Source organism: Pagrus pagrus, assembly GCF_965226575.1.
Source record: "Pagrus pagrus genome assembly, chromosome: 18".
Taxonomy (NCBI): domain Eukaryota; kingdom Metazoa; phylum Chordata; class Actinopteri; order Spariformes; family Sparidae; genus Pagrus; species Pagrus pagrus.
In genome coordinates this window covers 20,940,266-20,960,274 of record NC_140202.1, presented here as the reverse complement: position 1 = coordinate 20,960,274, position 20,009 = coordinate 20,940,266, and the positions used below count along the sequence as shown (strand labels likewise).

Here is a 20,009-nt window from a genome sequence, read left to right as displayed (position 1 = left end):
TATTTAAGGATTTTGTGACTTATTTAAAGCCACAGTGGTTTTATTCTAATACAATGTGTATTAAAGGTAATAACCGCGTGTTGTTTTTCTGAGTCACACCCTTCAGAGTGCTTTACATTTCAATTAGACAGCCTTGACAAATTAATAATTGAGCTGAGAGAGAGGGAGAGGGAGAGAAAAAAGGGGGGAGCCTCTCTTCTCCTGTGCGCGTCCCCGCGAGTGTTGTGTTGCGGGGTCTTTGCGGTCCCTCCCTTTTCCCGTGCTCGTGCACCCCCATCCTGAGGCGCGTGCCCGACGCGGCTCAGTGTGTCCGCCAGGGGGCAGCTGTGTCTCGGTCTGAGGCTGCGCCGCTCCCGCTGCATCACAGAGAGGAAAATACCACCAGATGGCGGTTTAGGATTGCTGCTCTTCTCTCAAGGCGCGGTTCCGCTCGCACGGCCAATTTTCAATATTAAAATACGCACAATATTAAAACGAAAATCGATTTATTATTCCGGAAGGTGATAATCGATTCGGGGATGGTCGTTAAAGGTGAGTGTCTTGTGTTTTTGTCGTGTTTTGTGCGGTGGGAAGGGAGACGGAGCACAGATTAAAGATGGTGGACGCAGACAGGGGAAGACTGGTTGGTTGGGGGATGGGCATTAGCGGCTAACGGAGGTGAATGTGCTTTCTCGCTCTTCCTCAGTTACATTATAGCCTAGCAGAGCCATTAGCTCCGGGAGCTAGCCCCTACAATTTCGGGCAAGGCAACTTGCAAGAGGGGGCAAGTAAGCTGCCGCAGCACCGGCCTGTTATTAACCCCCCCAAATTTCCATCCGGCGCTGGAGTTTGGCTTGTCAACAAATAAAGAGCCATGCGGTGTGACGTGTTTTCTTGCTCTTTGCGAGGCAGGATTCAGAGCATCACCTTCTCTCATTTGCACAGCCAGTATTATGATTGTACGCTACGATGCGGCGCGTCCTCTCTTTGCTTTGGTTTGTCATCAGCCTCAGATGCAACAACCTTGTTGCTCACTTTAGTTCCCAGCAGCCTCGCCAGGTAGTTCGTCTCCGTGCACGCTCAGAAAGATGTGCAGGCAACAATATAAAAGACACATGGACGTTGCTCCTTGTTGCTACTTTTTCTCGTGTCAACATCCCCCCTCTTGCCTTCCAAGTTTTTTAGAGTAGTGGTGACTCCTCACACGCCTCATAAAAGCATGTTGCTTTTTCTAATGAATGACAGCACGTGATTGCTTTTTAACACAGTGTTTGCATTATTATTATTATTATTATTATTATTATTATTATTATTATGGCGCTTCTTTCCCCCCCTCTTCCCGCCCCCTTCTGTGCGGGAAGCAGGCAACACTGAGCGGGGAAACATGAGTCACATCAGGGGGGATGGGCTCCACCAGCCGTCCCCACAGGTCTAAATGGGATCCAGTTTTTTTTTTCTTTTTTTTTTTTTTTGTTGTGACCCACCCTCCCCATCCCACACTCAGACCCTATGTGCAGCTCACCCTGTGCTGTGCAGCTATGGGATGGTTCATAGTGGGTCAGAGAGTGCCTCCTGGCAGTGTGCATGAATCTCAGATTGTTGCATAACTGCTTTGTTTACAGTCAGCCATGTGATTTCTCATCCAGGCTGTCTTGGATTGCTATCTGCGGCCCGCTTGCCTGCCAACTTGTCTTCCATTATCACTCAGTGTTTCCACCCCACACTGCACAAGTCATTTTTTATCCCTCATCCTCGCAGAACCTGTTAAGCAATGCGTGTGAAACATTGTGAGAATTAAATTTTCCCCCTCTAGAAATACTTTTATTCCTTTTGCTGTTGAAAGGGATACACATTTAAAGCAATTTCTTTAAATTGAAGTCTGCTGCCTCAACTATCGGTTAATCATTGATCATTTTTTTCATTTTTCCCCACTTTTTCTCACTACAACACAGTTTTAACCACTGACATGATCTATGTTTGATTCAAAATCAGATTAGGTTATGTTCGGAGTAAGTAAATACCAATTTTCTTTAATAGCGAACTGAATAATGCAAAAATAATGACCTTTTTCTATAACAGAGCTCTCTTCTGTCGCTATTCAAAAACTGGCCCAACAAAATCCAACCCATATTCAGGCTACCAAAGGGCTACGAATTATTTGCATTTTAATTACGTACGTTTTCTCATACCAGTATTTTGGTTGTATTGAAGCCCATCTCTGATTGTCGGAACAGGCGGCTGAATAACTTTACGAATGAGTGTTATCAGCAAGATAACATTTTAAGTAGTAAACCTCTCCATGACCATAATATGAGAGCAGTTTCGCTTCCTATTGAAGGCGTAACCAATATAGATAAAACCCTCTGTCAGGATATTTTTTTGCATCAACTGAAAAATTAAATGTGCTTTCTGCAAATCCAGCAACTAAACACCTGACAAATAGATTACTTCAGAAGCAGTGCTGCAGCATTACCCAAAATGGTCTAATACACCAAGACATGTTGAATGAAATGCGGAAGCTACCACAGTTGAAACTGAATGGAAAAAATCTTCGATGGTTAGTAGTTTTAAATCATCAGATTTCCATTCTAACATTAACGATGGAATCTAGCTTTCGAAATCCCCAATGTCGCCGAGCATAATATCCAAATTGGAGGAACTTCAGGTTATTGATAAAGGAAAAATGTGTAACAAAGACATACCATTATAAATGAATCATTGTGGTCCATTAGAGATGCCTGGTCTTACACATCATATTCTCCTGATGTAATGTAAAAAGCTTGTTTGAAAAAGAGCCCAGCAAAAATCACATCAGCATCATTTTTATTGATTTTTTTTTTTTTTCAATGAAACTTAAATGCAAATGCAAAATGACTCATATCCCAATCACAGCATCTGTGACAGTGGAAGTGAATATGATTTTATTTATTTTTTTACTTCCTCCTAGAGTCTGTCAAGTGCAGTGTTTGGCTTGATTATTACATTATTATATCATGTCCTGTTTCATCGTCATTCGTTGCACAATATTATTAACTATGACCCACTTTTCCCACACAGAAAATGTATAAATAAATTGCTTACGCAAATTAATTTATCTCTCCTCAGAAATGGGTTCCTGTATTTATTATAGGGTACAAGAATAATTTAATATGTTTGCATGCAGGGTGCAAAATTGTGAATTATACCAGCCACCCAATAGATTACCTTTGTTTTTTGGCTGGTGAGTAAAGCAAATCCACCAGCCAGTTGCATACTTTACCATCTGGCTTGTGGCTGGTGCTTATCTTGAGCCTTGTTTGCATGTATTGAAAACTCTGCTTGAATAGTGTGGTCATGTGCAAAGATAAGATCTGAATACAGCTCTGAGTAGACTGAGTAGTTAGCTGGAAAAATCTTGGGTTTTCTCTCATTGCCTTATCAGGATTCTTCAGTGCGATATGTATAAAGATATTTGAGATCCTCAGTTCCCACACACAAATAGCACACAACGTGACCTTTGCCCCTCCTCCATGTAAAGATGCACAACAGGCCCCATGAGCACATACAAGTCACATTACATTGCGGATGTTGTTCACTTTTTCAAGCAGGAGCATTTTTTATGGCCTATTGTATGCTGCCGTAGTACTTGGACTCACTAAAACACAATTATAGTTGTGTTATAGACATCCAATGTTATGAAACACAGTATATTTGGTGCACAAATTGTTGCTTTATACATCACATAAATAAAAATGTGTATAGTTGGTCTTGCTAACCTGAAAGGAGATAGTGTCTAAGTTTTCCTTTCAGTTTGTAGAATACAGTAATAAATATTTATTTACACGCCAGCCTGTCCTTTCCTTGGGTTAGGGAAGTGAAACAGTTTGAAGCGTACATCTTGTGGCATTTCTTGCATAACTCTCTAAAGGTGGTTGATAAGAGTGGGCCATTGTTTAAACCTTTAGAAAGCATTCAGGGTTAACAAAAAATGGTGACAGATCCCTCCTCCCTTCTTTTATCCTTTGAATTGCTTGGCTGTTTGCCCTGGCTCTTCCCATAGTAAAAGTCTGAAAATGGTTCTTATTAGTAGGACATACACATACTGTTGTTTGTTGTCATTTTAAAGGTAATTATGGGCAGATGTGAATATGTAATGTGTTTGTTTTGGGGCAGCTGGTATGAAGGAAAGAAAATAGCTAGACCATTTACTTTATGAATTAATCTCAATGAAAGCAGAGATACTGTTAATTGTTTTAAACATAAAGGTATAAACAAGTATTAAGACAATGAATAATGCATAATGAAGTGTGCCATCTAATAGTCACTAAGCCAGAAGCTCTCAACACTCAACTGCAGTGTGCTTTTTGTTCGAGCCATATGCTTATAATGACACAGCCAAGGAGATTATGTAATGGCTTTGACATTTGTCAGAGCCTATTACACGGTGACCTTGATTCAAAATGTTGGCCATAGAGAGAATATTTCCTCCAGCCTTTGGCATGTTTTTAGCACAGTAGAAGGAATGTCAAAGAAAAAATGGATACTGAAGATAGAGATTTGAGTTAATTCCACACAATATAACATCAATACAGTATAGTTTTCTTCTATAAAACTATTAGAATAAGGCAGATATAAGAGATTTCCCCTTTAACTCAATAGCGTGGTGCTGCTGTGAAATACATTATGCTAATGCATGTGACACCTTATTGTCTAGGTGAAATGATGCTGCAATTATTATCAGCCCTGAAGTCTGCTCTTGTTAGTGTGCAAACAGACCTGCGTAAAGCTTTCTAAAATAGTTCTGTCACCCCTGGCTGGTGTTAAGGCGTTCCTTGTAATGTGGTTTCCTGTTGTGTAATTAACTGCGTTGCTGTTGTCACTTTTTTGGTGCAGGGCAACTAAGGTCAGGTCAGCAATAAGCTTTGTGTAAAGCTGGGATGAGTTTGTTTACTTAATTCTAGGCTGCTGAAATGAGATCCAGCAGGAGTTCAGAGCATTTTTTCCCATTTTTATACATCCACAGTTGTAGAGAAGCAGCATCACAGGCGAAATAAAAAACATAATCACATTAGAGACTGAAAACACTAACTAACTAACTTTGAATCTTTTTACGCTTTAAAAAGCTGGGAAACAGTAGCTGGTTTCTTTGTTTTGGCATGTTTCATTGTGTTACTGCTTCAATATAATGTACTGTAGATTCATTGGCCTTAAATCATTTCTTTGCAGCCTCATTACAAAGACATTAGAGGGATGTCACCTACTTGTTCTGACCTTTTCAAAGCTATTACACTTGCACAGAAAACTCAGGCGCCATCAAGGAAAATATTGATTGTTTGGAAATGTTATGCACAGCAGAGTGTGATCAGCAATGAGGAGGTACCAAAGTGTGAAGAGCTGCTGACCAAGATGTACATTTAATTACCCCTGCCAAGAAGGTTGTGTTTTCACCCATGTCCGTTTGTTGGTTGGTTGGTTGGTTGGTTGGTTTGTCAGCAGCATTATACAAAAACTACAAAAGCAGATTTCCACAAACTTGGATGGAGGATGGATCTCAGCCCAGAATAGACTTAATTAACTTTTGGTACGGATTCGGATAAAGAAACAGATCCAGGAGCCTTTTCTCACTTTCTTTAACATTGTGAGATAGGGCGTTTTTTTCAAATTCTGTTAATTTCTCAGGGAATAAAGCATGGATCCCTAAGGAAAAATCTGGCGTATTTAGGTGGCTGGCGGGTATGCGCTTAGCTGAGTGCCATTTAGTTAACTATGAGATGTGTGTATTTGGAAGTATGATATATGGCAACATTGCTATTGCTTTTATATACAAATCCATTAATAGAGTCATAGAGTTGCAGAGATTAGTCAATTAATCGATGGTTTATCCGAAGAAAGTTGGTTGCCAACTATTCTGATAATCGATCAATCATTCAAGTCCATTTAAAGCAATTTTAAAATTGGTACCAGCTTAAATGTAGGGATTTGTCATGTATGACAGTAAACAAATAGCCTTTGGATTTTGGACTGTTGGTTGGACAACAGAAGCAATTTGAAGACAGCACTTTGGGCTCCTCGAAAATGACAAGAGCTTCTTTCACAATGTTTAGACCTTCAGAAGAGAGTGACTAAGTGCAGCTGGTACTGATATCGATACTTCTGAAAATGAAACTGTTTCAGTCATGATTCAGCATTGGTCTGTATCAATATACTGATATTTTTCACATACAGTTGTCGAGCCCTCCATAAATCAAAAGTACAACAAGGTTACAGTAACAGCTGCCGACCGCAGCATGTGTACAGGCTGGGAAGTTTCCCCCTGTAGATGTTTATACACACATTTAAAAGGATTACACTGATCTCTGGCTTGTGTTCAAAGTGATAATGCGTGCTAGCTGTGCTTAACACATGGCCGGGGCTCATCTTTTACCACACCACCAGTGGTGTTACAATGCTGAATTTTACTAAGAAGAGTTTGTTGGATATTGCTAAGGAAATTGGGAAGGAAAATTGCATGTTGTCAGATATCAAACTAATGCAGTGTTGACACAATGATGGTTCAGTTAACATGAAATTTCCAGTATGACAAGAGCAGTAGAATCTGCAGTCAGATGATAGTTGTTAAAGTAATGCTCTTCAGCTGTCAGGTTGAGCAGTAATGAGATGAGGTACGTCATGTCTCGTTTGTGTGTGTGTGTGTTACAGGTTTGTGATGTCTCTCTGGTATTCCTGCATGGCTCAGTGGTTGCTAGGCTGAGCAAGCTGCTTTTACCTGCAGCTAACGCACAAGTGTGTTTGCTGATGCAGCCAAGCCACCAGCTGCCAGTGGCTATTACTAGTTTAATGAAGAGTCAAGAATGTGGAAACAAGACTATGGTTTTACTTTCCATCGTCAAGAAAGACACTTCTTTTTTTCATAAAACCCAGTCCTGGATCTGACTCAAACATACTGCTGCTGTAGTGCAATTATGAGTCTCAGCCAAAGCCTTCTGCTCCTGCTGATCTAACTATTCTGACTCCTCTGGCCTTGAAAATTGGTTTCAGAGTTGGATGGCTGGCTTTACACTGTTCTGATTTGCTCGGCTGCTCAAGCATACACAAATGCTCCGTAAATCATTTGTCCTGTGTTCTCCTTTGAAAGAAACAATCAGAAACCAGAAGCGAGAAACTTATGTTGTATATTTTTTTTGGTTTCATGATGTCGCCCCCTAGTTCTGTATTTATTTGACAGAATAGGTTCCCCTTCTATGTATAGAGAGACTGTCTTTCCACAAGTCTTTCCACTCAGCAGCCATCTTGGCAACAACCCCATGTTATGTTTGAATTACGACACCCTTCTATGTAATTCTGTGCAGTAGCGTGATATCCTCATCTTCCATGCTCATTAGGAGTCTGTCTCCAGCTGCACCATATCTGTTGAAACTGTCGCGAATCTCCTCTCTTATAACGCCTCTGACCGCATTTCAATACAGCCATCGAATCTTCTATAAATCAGTAACATTGGCATCGATCACAGGCAGAGCAGGCGGTCAGACTGAGCCAGGCAACACAAGTACCACAGATTTTAAACAGCAACCCACGTTAGCATTCCTGCTAAAGTCTCCTTCTTATCTAACTGACAAACATTACCATGTCTCGTCCTGCACCGTAGCTCGCTGAACGAGTGACAAAAAAAATAAAAAATCAGTGAAAAGTGCTCTGCTAACGGCATTTAGCTAGCCAGATGGCTAATAAGCTGCACAGCTAACAGCATGTAAACATACATGAAAATACCTCTGTTGACTAGTTAGGTTCCTGGGTATTTTTGAAAAGAGGGTTTTATATGTGATATACAATATGATGTATTGTTGGAGGTTAAACTAGCAGCATATGCGAACACTTTAACAGCTACAACATTAAGAAATTACTGTTTAAACCGTGAAAGTGTTCCGATACATTATACTTTTGACTCTGAAATGTATTTTGCAGCCGAGAGTTTTGCTTATCGTTACTTCACTTGGATTCTCGCCCCTCAGCGCCTTAAGTGATGTATGTGCAGAGTTTGACGCTAGAAGGCTATTTTCACATTCAACTGCTAACAGAGGAAAGTTTCTCTGTGCTCGCCTTAAATCTGAGTTTAAGCTTCTAAACTGAGAAACATTTGCACACTCATGTTCAGATTCTGGATTTTTCACCATTGTCTGTGCTCTCATAAAAGCCTCTAATGAATCATAAATCTCAACCACACAGTGGCTCAATAGGATGTAAATCCATGGTAACACAACCCAAAAATAACCAAGGTAATTAGTGTTATTCTGAATGGTGTTAATGTGATCTGTGATAATGTGTTAATTTGCTATCTTTTCATTTTGTTAAAGCCCACTGCAACCACAAACTTGCCTCTCTCTGGCAGCATAATAGGTGAAACTGTGTTGCCATTTCCTTTGCTTGAAAAACATCCAATTAAAATGCCAAAGCATGTGGTATGGTTCCTGCAACAGTTCAGCTTATATAAAGGAATATAATGACTGCTATTATTGGCCTACTTGCATCAGATATGTTATATCTTGGGCATGAAAACAGGTACCACAGATATATTAACAGCCACTATTTGATGAAAATTGCTCATGAAATGAATCATATTAGATAGTCAAAAGATTGAAAATGGTGTGTTCCTCACTTTTTTATAAGATGTTTGAATGTTGGTGGGCCGTTAGGACAGCGAGGAAGTGATGCTCCAGTCTGTGTTTGGATTGCCTGCTCTGTCGAGACTGACAGCAGTTCATTTTTACATCAGCGCTGTAAAGTGGAGCTTTGTAGACTGGAACACCTTATTAAAGACTGAGCCTCAGACAGACGGCTCTAAGAAAAAGGCTGCCACCAGCGCTTCACTCACATTCAAAGCAGGGGAGAGTTTGAGGTCGTATGAACACTGAGCTTTTGTGTGAAGAAACAGATGCAGGTCTCCATACATTTACTACAGTACTTTGAACACAGTAAGACGGTGGTTCCGATCATTTTTTGTAAGACATTGCCCCACAGCCCTGTCAGATTATCTCAAGTAACCACTTAGACTTATACTGAGCCCCTTATAATAGTGAATGTTGCAATATTTTCATGCATTCGTACTACCGCATGAGTAGTATCTTGATAACTAGTTTTCACACACTGTTACTTGCAATTCAAATGTGTTAAAAACACCCAAATTAATTGTTAAAGCTAACCCAATTAGGGGATGTATTCTATAATTCAATTTATTAATTCCTTATTTTATATTTCAGCTTTTTTTTTCAGCTTTTGGCACTGTAAATCTCTCAAAAATAAAGTTTAACTAGAATGGCACTCAGTAGAGTGCATACCTCTGCCAAGGCTCAACACTTGTACTCACTAGATACCAGCCAACTAAGTATGGCATGGCAAGTATTTTTTTGTCAATATCCATGCATTATTCCCTTGTGAAATTAACCAAAATGTCAAATGTCTCACAATGTTGGAGAAAGTGGGAAAAAATTCCTGGATCCATCCTTTTATCTGGATCCGCACCAGAAGTCAATGTAGTCTATTCTGGGCTGAGACCCATCCTCCGTCCAAGTTTCATGGAAATCCGTTCTGTAGTTTTTCTGTAATCCTGCTGACAAACAACCAACAAACGGACATGGGTGAAAATATATCCTGGCAACAGCAGAAATACCTCTGGTTGGGAACAACTGCTGTAAGAAATACTAGAAAAGACTACAGACATTGTGCATAAACTTAATTTACTCTATTTGAAAACCTGCCCCCTATTATAAGACGATGATTCATAACACATTAAAATGTAGCCGTAGTCGGATATAAGGACATTTTAAGTCTTTATTTATCACTTTGTTGACAGCTTTTACTCCTCCATTGAGGCATCCATATGTGGAATAAAAGTGGAGTAATATGAGTTAAACCTGCTGGTAAATACTGTCCATAAATAGATGCTTGTTAGTCATTTTTCACAGGACTGTATTACAATGTGCTATTAAGTGATGAAAAATAAAAGACAATAACAAATGCATAAATAATCAAACATTTGAGTGAAAAGCCAGGCTGTAGAGCTGCTTGACGATCATCTGGCAGGCTGATCCAGCATGAGAACTCAATGCTAGCTCACCAAATAACTCCTGGGTGGAAAGAATTTCTTTTGGAGCATTGGCCAACAGTATGGTAGTGAAGTGAAACTCCTGGATTTCCAAAAACATTGATTGAAAATTGTGTCTGTGTCTCCGTTGGGAATGGGTTTTTATGAATGGAAAAGAAAGGCTATGATACATTATTGATCTCTTTGTGGGGCATTAAAGGGTTCCTCCAGTTTCAAAGGCTGATATTTGAAATGTTGCGCTTAGACGCTCGATGTTTGGGGTGGTTAGTAAATTCTCGCCGTCGCTTCGTAAGCTTTGGACTTGTTATTTGAATTTATTTTAGTTGTCAGAGCAGCCAGATCTAAGTTTGGCACCAGTTCAGACCCGCAAATCCTCTAGGTGTCATTTATACAGGCGAGGTTAACAACCAGCTTCAAGCACCAGCAAATACCACCTCCTCAGCATCAGCTGTGGCTGTGTGTGTCTCAGCGGTCAGTGTTATTTGTACACACTCTTATTTAATATTGATTCACTGGCCTGTGCCAAGGCAGTTCTGTGGTTTTACAGAGTGAAAATGAAGTGGTCGCAAGATGAAAACAGAATTTCTGCAAAGTGTGCTCTTGACAGGGCTTCCTTGCAGGTCTGGAAGCTGTAAATGTGCAAATATTTTTTAGGATTGGAGACAGACATCATGAAAAACTCTTTACCATATAAAAAAAAAAACAATTGATAGTCTCTCAAAAGCTTCTCTGAATAAAACTGAGGTCTGGAAAAGCCTTGTAAAGCAGCAAATGAAAGAAAGTTGGTTTGATGCTTGGACTGTATCAACAAAGCTGTGTTATCTAGTGAACATGTTTCCGTGGACTTCAGATGAATTGCTTTGAGGTCTCCTGCTAGTGGAGATGTGACGGGCTAGATTTCCTCCCAAACCTGCCCTGAGACATCATTAGTTTGTATCACTCAGACCCCATCTGCTGTTTCAGCCTGTGTACAGAGGATTAAGGGGTTTCCCTGCCCGCTCTGGCTGACTCCAACAGATTATTTACCCATAAACCTCCTTCCTTATTCCCCACTGACTGCACTATTCCTGCCAACATTATCCGCGTGTAGCACAACAGTTGGACACAGCATCAGACAAACCTGCTGCGAACCGTTTCCTAAAACTGTTGACAGTTTTAGTCAAGGTTGAAGCCTTAATTGAACACTATCTACACCGATTTATGGACTGTAACTGCCAAGACTTGATTAAGATTTGACAAATATGATCCATTTAATTGTCTTTACAGAAAGAACGGAAAGATTTCTACTTCTTAAGATTATTTTGCATGTTCATAGATAAGTTGATGGATCCTACCTAAATGTTACACAATGCCTCACGAAATAATGCATGTTCATCTTAGTAGCAATATCCGTTTTTCCATCTTATTGTTAAGAGAATTTGAAGCAGACTTTTGAAATGTCACAAAAAAATGAAATGTGAATTAAGCATGTTTCCATATGCTAGCTTGGAGCAAAGAAGCCAGGCTAACCAACGCGTAGTTTCATCAGACAACTTATTCGTAAAAGGTGTTTCCACCCCTAGAAAGCGCGTGAATACTGTTTTTTTGTGAGTGTCAAAGCCTTTTTGTGAAATTGAGGACTTTCTTTTAATTTTGCTATTTCCGTCAACCTTTTCTAATGCGATACTAGGGAATATGGAAAGAGGAAACACCTCAGGTTTTTGGCTTTGGTGTTTACATATTATAAATGACAGAACGGATGAAATGATTATCATCAATGTTGTTAACTACATTTTCTGAAATTTGACGAATCGGTCTCGGCTCCACTCTGAAGTAACAATCTCTTCTTTATGTGATTGTCTGAAACGAACAAACAGCTCCCGACACACAAGACTGTTGCAACTCCCCCAGCAGGAGACATTCATCTCAAAACATTATTGAATGTACCTCTCACTATGATTCCTGCGATTTTCTTTTTTAGTCACGCTCCTTCTCTATGTATTGCCGTTTGTGTCAGACACCTGACTGGGATTTTAACACATCACATCTTCGAAGCATTGTTTTAAATCAGCCATCTGCTTCATCCAAAGCTCTGTAGCCTCTTCTTCTTGTTCCCTCACACTCAAGTCTATATCTGGGCAGTCCCCATTATTCCCCTCAGCTTGCCTCTACATTATCGCTACATAACACCATTTTTATTTTTTTTGCTCTGACTGTTCAGATTAGCAGGCTTCTCCTGCTCCTGTGAAAATCTTCGACGTGCCGCGAGATCATTAGGTAGTAATAATGGGTGTGAGAACTAATGGCCTCCGCAAGGGCTGTGTGTAAGCCTGTGTGTTTGTGTGTGTGTGTGTTTGTGAGTGTGTGTCTGCCCCTCTATTACAAGTGAATATGAGGCAGACTGAAAATCGGGGCCAAGGTGAGAGAGGGAGCCCAGACAGATGAGAAGAACAAATGAGTCTCTCCTTCTCTTCTGCTGTTCTTCCCCTCTGTGCTGCTGTCACACTTTCTTCCCCCTGTTTCCCCACCTTACCCCTCCTCCCATTTGCCCCCTCACTCTTCCCCTCCTCATTTTCCTCCCTGCTCTCACGGCTCCATTTTGCGTCAGCTGCAGCCAAGCAGGCAGCCATTGCACCGAGAGGGGGAGAAACATCCGCTGCCTCCTCTATCCGTCTCTTTTATGCCGTTCCATAGCCTTGCCCTTTTTTTTTTTTTTCCTTTATGATCTATTTATCCTTTATTCACAGAGGTAGTTCTCAGGAGATTGTGGGGGGGGGGGGGAATCTATTTTTCAACACAGATTTTATCAGTTTGTGCAGTTTCACACAGCATCCTTCCCCTCCCCTGCTTTCTGCTAAGATCAGGCTTTGTGTGCTGCAGAGAACGAGTGTACAGTAGTTTGTAGCAATAACAGATGGCTGTGCATTGCTTGTGAGTTTGTTTGTGTGTGTGTGTGTGTGTGTAGGAACATGACGATGTGTCTGACTCTGTGACTCTGTGTCGGATGGGTAATCTCCCGTGTGACATAATCATAATCTGGTTAAACCAGACGGCCACAGTCGGCCTCAAGGCTGTTACACTGTATAAGGCCAAGGCACTTCGTTTGCAGTATGTATGGAGGCTGGCAGCATGATAAAGTGCAATTATTGTCTTGGTGGTTCAGCTCGTAGCGGTGGCCCGGAGGGACCGATTGTGGTACAAGCACACAAGTCGGGCTCTGGATGGCCTTAATTTTACATTGGTTTTGGAAAAGCACGAGAGCTTGCTGATTCTTTTCAGTTTAGTAGTTCAGAGTTGTATGACTGTCCTGCTTAGGGCCTAGTAATTAATCAGAATATGACATGAAATCCCAATATGACGATGAAGTGCAACATCAAATCATCCTCTTCAGGCGTGAGGGAAGAATGAGGAAAACATTGCTTTTTTTAGGTTCAGACAACAGCAACAAACACATCACCATCATCATTTTTATATTTTTTTCAGTCAAATTGAAATGGCGCTAAAATAGTGACCATATCTCATTTGCAATATTGCCAAAAAACATTTTTTTAGCTTGACTGTTGACGTGCCTCATGTCGCCTGTGTCTGGGCCACTGTAACTGTACACTGTAAAATCTAAGTCTGTATTCCTCATTCAAAGAGGGAAACCAGAAGACTTGTGTCTGCAGATAAACAAACCGCGTTTTTTGTCCCTACTATGCTGATACAACCAATGACACTGGCGAATAAAGGGAGAAAACACGCTAAACACAAGTGTCAGAAAAGCCGCCAATTAGTGCCGACAGTGTGGGACGTTAGATATGCGTGTGGATATGGACGGAGCCTTCTCGTCGTACTCTGCATTCATTTCGTCCGTATGTCTTCACCTTTTCTGAAAGCTTACGGATACGGACCAACGGAGCAGTACCTCCGGTAGTCGTGGGGGGCAGTGTAGCAGTGTAGCCAATAGTTCAAGCGAGACACAACCACAAGACAACAGGCCGAAGTTTTTAAATAAACTTTTTTTTTGAGGCAAGGTTATGTGAGTTGTTGGGAAGTTGTAAACATCTGTATGACGTTACTTTGCCCGGGCACAGAGTATTTAAAAGGAGCATAAATGAGCCTAAGACCACAGGAGCTCCCCAATGGCCACGTCATTGGCCTACTGTGGTGTGTCGGGGCACTTAGTAAGTGATTGTCGGATAAAAGTTTAGCTCGGGCGTAGTCAATAGTCAAATATTTGTTCCGTGATAAAACTTTGTCTTTGCACACGTTTGTGGTGCATAAGTCAAACATGTACATCCTTATTTTTTCCATCCAGATCGGTGATGACACACTCTCCACGTCTGGCCCTAAACACATTCAGTTACATATTTTCCAGGGAGGAGGAGAGAGCAGACTGCCGTTGTGGCAGCAGGAATGATTTAGGTAGTCTTTAATGTGCTGTTTACCGAGGCACTCTTAATGCTAAACGCTGTTGTAATGTACAGTAGGTTCAGCGAGGGGATCAAGAAGGTGCACACAATACAGTTTTAAAGTACTATGGATGATTAACTCATGGCTGCCATCTTTATGTCTGCCTTGTATCAGTTTTTACCACATGGTTTTTGAATTGTGCAGAAGTGAAAGCCATGTGTTTAAAATAGTATTTGCCCTGGGTCGTAAAGATGTTAACATCACTTTATTACCGTTTTAATTTGAGCTGGCAGGTGCTAGAGTGAATGCTTCATCACACCGAACTTGAACTCTCCCAGCTCTGCCTTTCTGCAGTTGACAGGACTTAATTTCTGCAGCCACAGAGAGCCCTGTTGAGAATAAGTATGCATGGTGTCAAGCAGTTAACGTTGAGAAGTGATTATGAACTGAAGCTATTGCAATTATGTGACATATGCCTCTGGTCCGCTGAGTCACAAGACAACTCAAACTTCCTGTTTGTAGTGGGTTATTGTTGCAGCATGTACAGATCATGCAGGTTACTGCCTGCTGTTGCCATCTCTTGTTTCTGTTCCCTTTATTCACAAACAGATCAGTCGCGTCTGATCTTCCAGTAAATCTCTACCTGTTTGGTTTGCATCTGTCTTGATATTTCTTCCCTGACACAAATGCTTTGTGCTGACTCGCATACTTTTTCATCTGAAGCAATTGTAGTTCACACATTGACATCTGAACTGTGGGCACACAGGAATATAAATTCAAAGCCCCTCTCAGACATACGCTCCTTTATGTTAATCTGACAGCAGTTTAACCTGCTCTTAAATAAGGACCCTGGTCACTTTTAAGTGTTGTCACAACAACGATTTTACTAAGCCTTCAAAACATCACACACATTTGAATTAAATGCCCTGAGATTGACGTGAAGGCTGCATCAGCTCAAGGTGAAACATGTAGAGAGAGGCAGATTAAATGCATGACTTGTACTAGCTTCTAAGATCATTGTTATAAATGTATTTTCTCAATCTGTGAGGGAAACACTGTGAACAGGTTGATTTTAAGGTGGTGAGGAGATCTACCTCCTCATATCAGATCAGCATGTAAAAACTATTTTCCCTTCACAATGCAACTGGGTCAAAAGACCAACAGCCTCTCCAAGAATTTCCATGTTCATTAATGCCAACTGTGTGGATGATTAAGTGAACATCCTGCAAAACACTTCACATACAGCATGCGAGCAAATGGAAACAACTAAACATCCTTTCATTCAATGCTTGTGCACGGTCTGCTGTTGTAAAAGAGGCAACAGTATTTGCTGTTTGATAGATTTAGATGATGACACTGATGAGAAAAAGTACCAGTAGTTTCACTGTATTCAAATGTCAGAATGGCAAAACGCCAACACTTTAACAGATTGATGAAGCCGGCAGTGTCACATATTCTTTGTCTGAAAAGGTCCTAAGACGTAGCATTACCTCCTACAAGATGCAGTTGGTGTGCCAGGGCATATGTTTTTCAAAAATCATATACTTTCCAGTTTTCTCTTTGCCTCACACACAAAGTAGCCATTTCTGTATTTGCCACCTGTTCGAAACCAGAAAATGTATTTCTGTGAATGCAAACAGAGTGAGACCGAAACTGAAACCTATTCTGGTCCATTGGAAAATATCATTCTGAGCTGCTCCCAGCTGCTCATCATAAAGTATTATATTGTATATTATTATATCGTTATCATGATGTAAGAATATATATACTCAATCAATATAGACTGAAGTATTTGTTCAAAAGTATCATGATATTTTATTTTGTCGCCCAGTCCTGGTATTAATGAAGTGCTTTTAAGGAGATTTCAAAATATTAAGATATATAACGAGCATCCTGATATAGCCTAAAAATATCCTAATTTTTAACTTAACTTTTAAACCAGTCCTATCTGTAAATGAACACCGGCCCATAGTTAGTTTGCTTTATTTGTACTGTTAAATCTATTATTATTGAATGAATGCACTACTCTGGCTATATGAAAATGCTCCATTAACACATCTAGGTTGTTTGCTTTGCCATTTATTTTTTATTTTTTTCTTTGCATAGTTTAGTTTCATCCTGTGGTTTGCATTTACTCACATGCTCAAGAAAGGTCACTTCTTTCTTCTCCTAACACTCCACCTAATAGGGCTTGTGGATATTCATCACACTGAAGAAAGACTCGACTCTCTCAGTTTCCCTCTCTTACTTTTTCGTATAAATGAGACATTTCCTGCAGCCCGCTCTACTTTTCACACATTAACTCAATTAACAAACATACCGTGTAATGTCAGACTGTAAGAGAACCATAAAGGCTTTAATTGCAGTGTGATCAGTGTCGGGTTATGCGCGTCAACATACTGGCTGACTTTTTGAGTAAGAGAGTAGAAGTACCACTGACCTTTATGTAATAACATTTCCTCCCTCTGTGAGTATTATAATCACTACATATTTAAGTCAGCCATTTAGTTCACATTTTAACTCTGTATATATGAAAGCTACTCAAACATGTCCATCAGTATTTGTCCCAGCGCATGATTTTTTCCCTTTGATTTATTTCTCAGATCTTGAACTGAATGGCCGGTCCGTTGCAATCAGACACCAGCATTAAGATTAAGATCTGCCCTGTGTGATGCAGCAGGACTTTTTCGGTGTGAAAAACAGGAAAAAGAAAGAAAAAAAAAAACTGGTGCTGGGGCTCGGTATGACAAGCTGAAGGGTCTGGGATGACTGAAATATTTAAAGATGGCATGTTTTACTAATCATACCGTTGCATGGACCTCGTTGGCCCTGCAGCCCCAGAATGTTTAAAACTGAGCAGCTTACTCTGAATGGATGCTGGTCCCTCGCCAGGGTGTCTTGTAGAACAGAAAAGTCCTCAGATTTAACAGTTTTTCCTCCAGTGGTTTGTGATGACAGGCTCTCTAGTATTACATTTAATTATAGAAGTACATCATTTTTGTCAGTTACAACCGCTAGATGCCGTTCACTGTGCTGCTTAGCCATTCCTCTGAGTGCTTCTGCCGTTAAATTATATTTATATAGCAGCTCACAGCTTTTCTCGCAGACATAAAGCACATGACCTTGGCCAGTTTATTTAATGCAATTCATAATGTACAGCCTGAGTGAGGCTGTTAGAAGCTGCCTGAAAAATACAGTTGTCAATATTTGATTCTGGCACAAACACATCTTTGATTATCGAAGCTGCTTAATGTAATTTATGAGCAGCAGACACATTACTCAATCGCCCATGAATTATGAACTAGAGGAAGGTGTTGAACATTTGTATTTTTACCAAATTGCATCAAATATCAAAATTGTCCTATCAGTATCAAAATGCATTTTATGTAGTAGGGCTTTAGGGCTGTCTATCCATGGCTTATATTTACCTTGCGGTCTCACGCACTCGCAGACTTGGCGTGATGACAGTGAACAAGTCACAGTATGTGCAACTGGCGCTTGATGCAGTTTATCATTTGCTAAGCGATAGTTAAACATACTCCTGCACAAATCCCTTTCGTCCTGGAAGCATGTTTGGGAAGATCTCAAACACATTTCTATTGTCCCTGAGTCGGTCGTGACACTCTTAGTCTCAAACCCTGATCAGGTTTTGTAAGGACCAATGAGAGATTGTCCTAACTCGCATGAGATAAACTGATGTTTCGTAAGAACAACAATAACCCTTTAGGTGTGGCAAGTAAAGACCTGAGTTCACAGTGTTTTATTATCAGAGTAAGCAGCGATAGCTGTTAGGAAACTGGTTCTTCCTGAATTGTTCTGCAGCTCAGATTTACACATGCAGCTGTCTGACTTGATTGCAGGCCATTTGTCTTACTTTAAGCTGCTGTGATGTATTTTACAACACATACTGAAGATGCCTGGGGGGCTGCATGAGAACTAAACAGGTGGTTCCTCTCGCATTTACAGGAAACGGCTAATTCAGCTCTGACAGACATCGTCAATCTAATTATGGATTTTCTTTTCCTGAAATAAATTGATGAAGGCCTCTTTTCTTCCTCTTTCCATCACATTTGTTTAATTTCACACTGTTTTATGCACACTGGTTTTCCTTTTAATTCAAAAACACACTCAGTCAGACGGCTCAAAGCACAGTATGAAGCATTTGCTAAGTTCTTGGTGCTTTCAGGAGACTTTGACCTGCCGTCTAGAGGATTGACCCTCTCATTTTCCATGTCATGGGATGATCCCTCAGGCCAGCAGGTCAACCAAGATTCAGGTTAATTGAATCCGTTTAAATCCATCCGGGTTAAACTAGACCGCTACCCTCGAGTTCTCAGCGTTCACCTTTTGCTCTTCAGTGATACACCACAAATCAATGAAGATTAGAGACACCTCTCTCTGCCTCTGCCTCCTAACAACATCTGAACGCTGTGACAAATTGAGGTGGTGAAAGTACATCGAGCAGACCAAAGCCTGCCAGGGAGAAGAGGAGATAACACAGCATGGTTTACAGTTCCAGATAACAGCTGAGGCTGATTTGGGTCAAACTCTCCACAAGCCAAAAGTGTCAAAATAAACAGTTTTTTGAGAAGATAATAAGTGGTAGATGACCGCTGAGCAGAAAATGCCTCGAGGTCTGTGTCGGGTTGGTATGTTGCTATGGAAACCAACCTTGTAAAGACAAGTGTTTTGAAAAGGGGCTCACACCTATTTGCTCAGACAGGTCCATCAATCAGTTTTTATGTGATTGGGCCTCCCAGATTATTGTTGGTATGTCTTTAAATAGAGCAACATATAGAACAAGAGAAAGAGGTGTAAAAGTTAATCCACTTCAGCCCGAGCTGAGTGTAACATCAGTACTGTACAGTGTCAAGAGACTGGAGGGACAAAGTTAAGCAGCTTTAGCTTGTGCCAGTCAGTTAGAGCTCTACAGAGCAGTGCATTAGCTCTAATCTAAAGGGAGATAATAACCTCCCAGTTTCTTCAGCTTGAATTTCCTTTAGTGTAACCCCTCAGCGGTTCATTAAGTAATGTAGTGGATAGTTTTCCTCTTAAGTGGCTTTTTATCTTGCACAGCCTTTGTTTGCTTCAAGGACAGCGATTTGGTCTTAATACAAACCATTTGTTTTGAGGCATGTTTATAAATCTCCCTTAATATCTTTTTTTGGCACATAGAGTTTAGTTTTTTCGCGTCTGTTTTTGAAAAGCTGAGGAGATTTCGAGGGAACACACTGCTTGTGGCATTCCGTCGTCTTGTTAGCCGTGCTTGACCGCACCCTTTACTTGAAGAGGCTTAGAGGAGTCATATTATTTTGCAGATATGTTGAGGAGTGGAAGTAATGATGCATGATATTGTGGTAGTAGGGAAAAGGCTGTAAAGCTGCAAGGAAATGTTTAGTGGTAAACTCTTAAATTAGTACAGTATGTGTGGGGTTTACGATTGTCAGCACCTCTTGTATGGGAACAAGGAACCTAAAAAAAAAGGAACGGTGACCAAAGCGAGTTTCAGTGATTTAATGGCTTCCTTCTTTTTAAGGTTCCTTGTATAATAACCCAGATTGAGGAAATGTAGTTCTTC

At 40.6% G+C, this 20,009-nt stretch overlaps 1 protein-coding gene across 1 annotated transcript in view; it reads left to right on the top strand.

The window, feature by feature from the left end:
• Positions 1-322: 322 nt before the first annotated feature.
• The window catches only part of LOC311274005 (cohesin subunit SA-1), a 42,505-nt gene continuing 22,818 nt past the window's right edge, over positions 323-20,009 (top strand). Inside the window, exon 1 of the mRNA XM_084381392.1 lies at positions 323-531. The gene's annotated coding sequence lies outside the window, so the exon portion shown is untranslated. The remainder of the gene's footprint in view (positions 532-20,009) is intronic.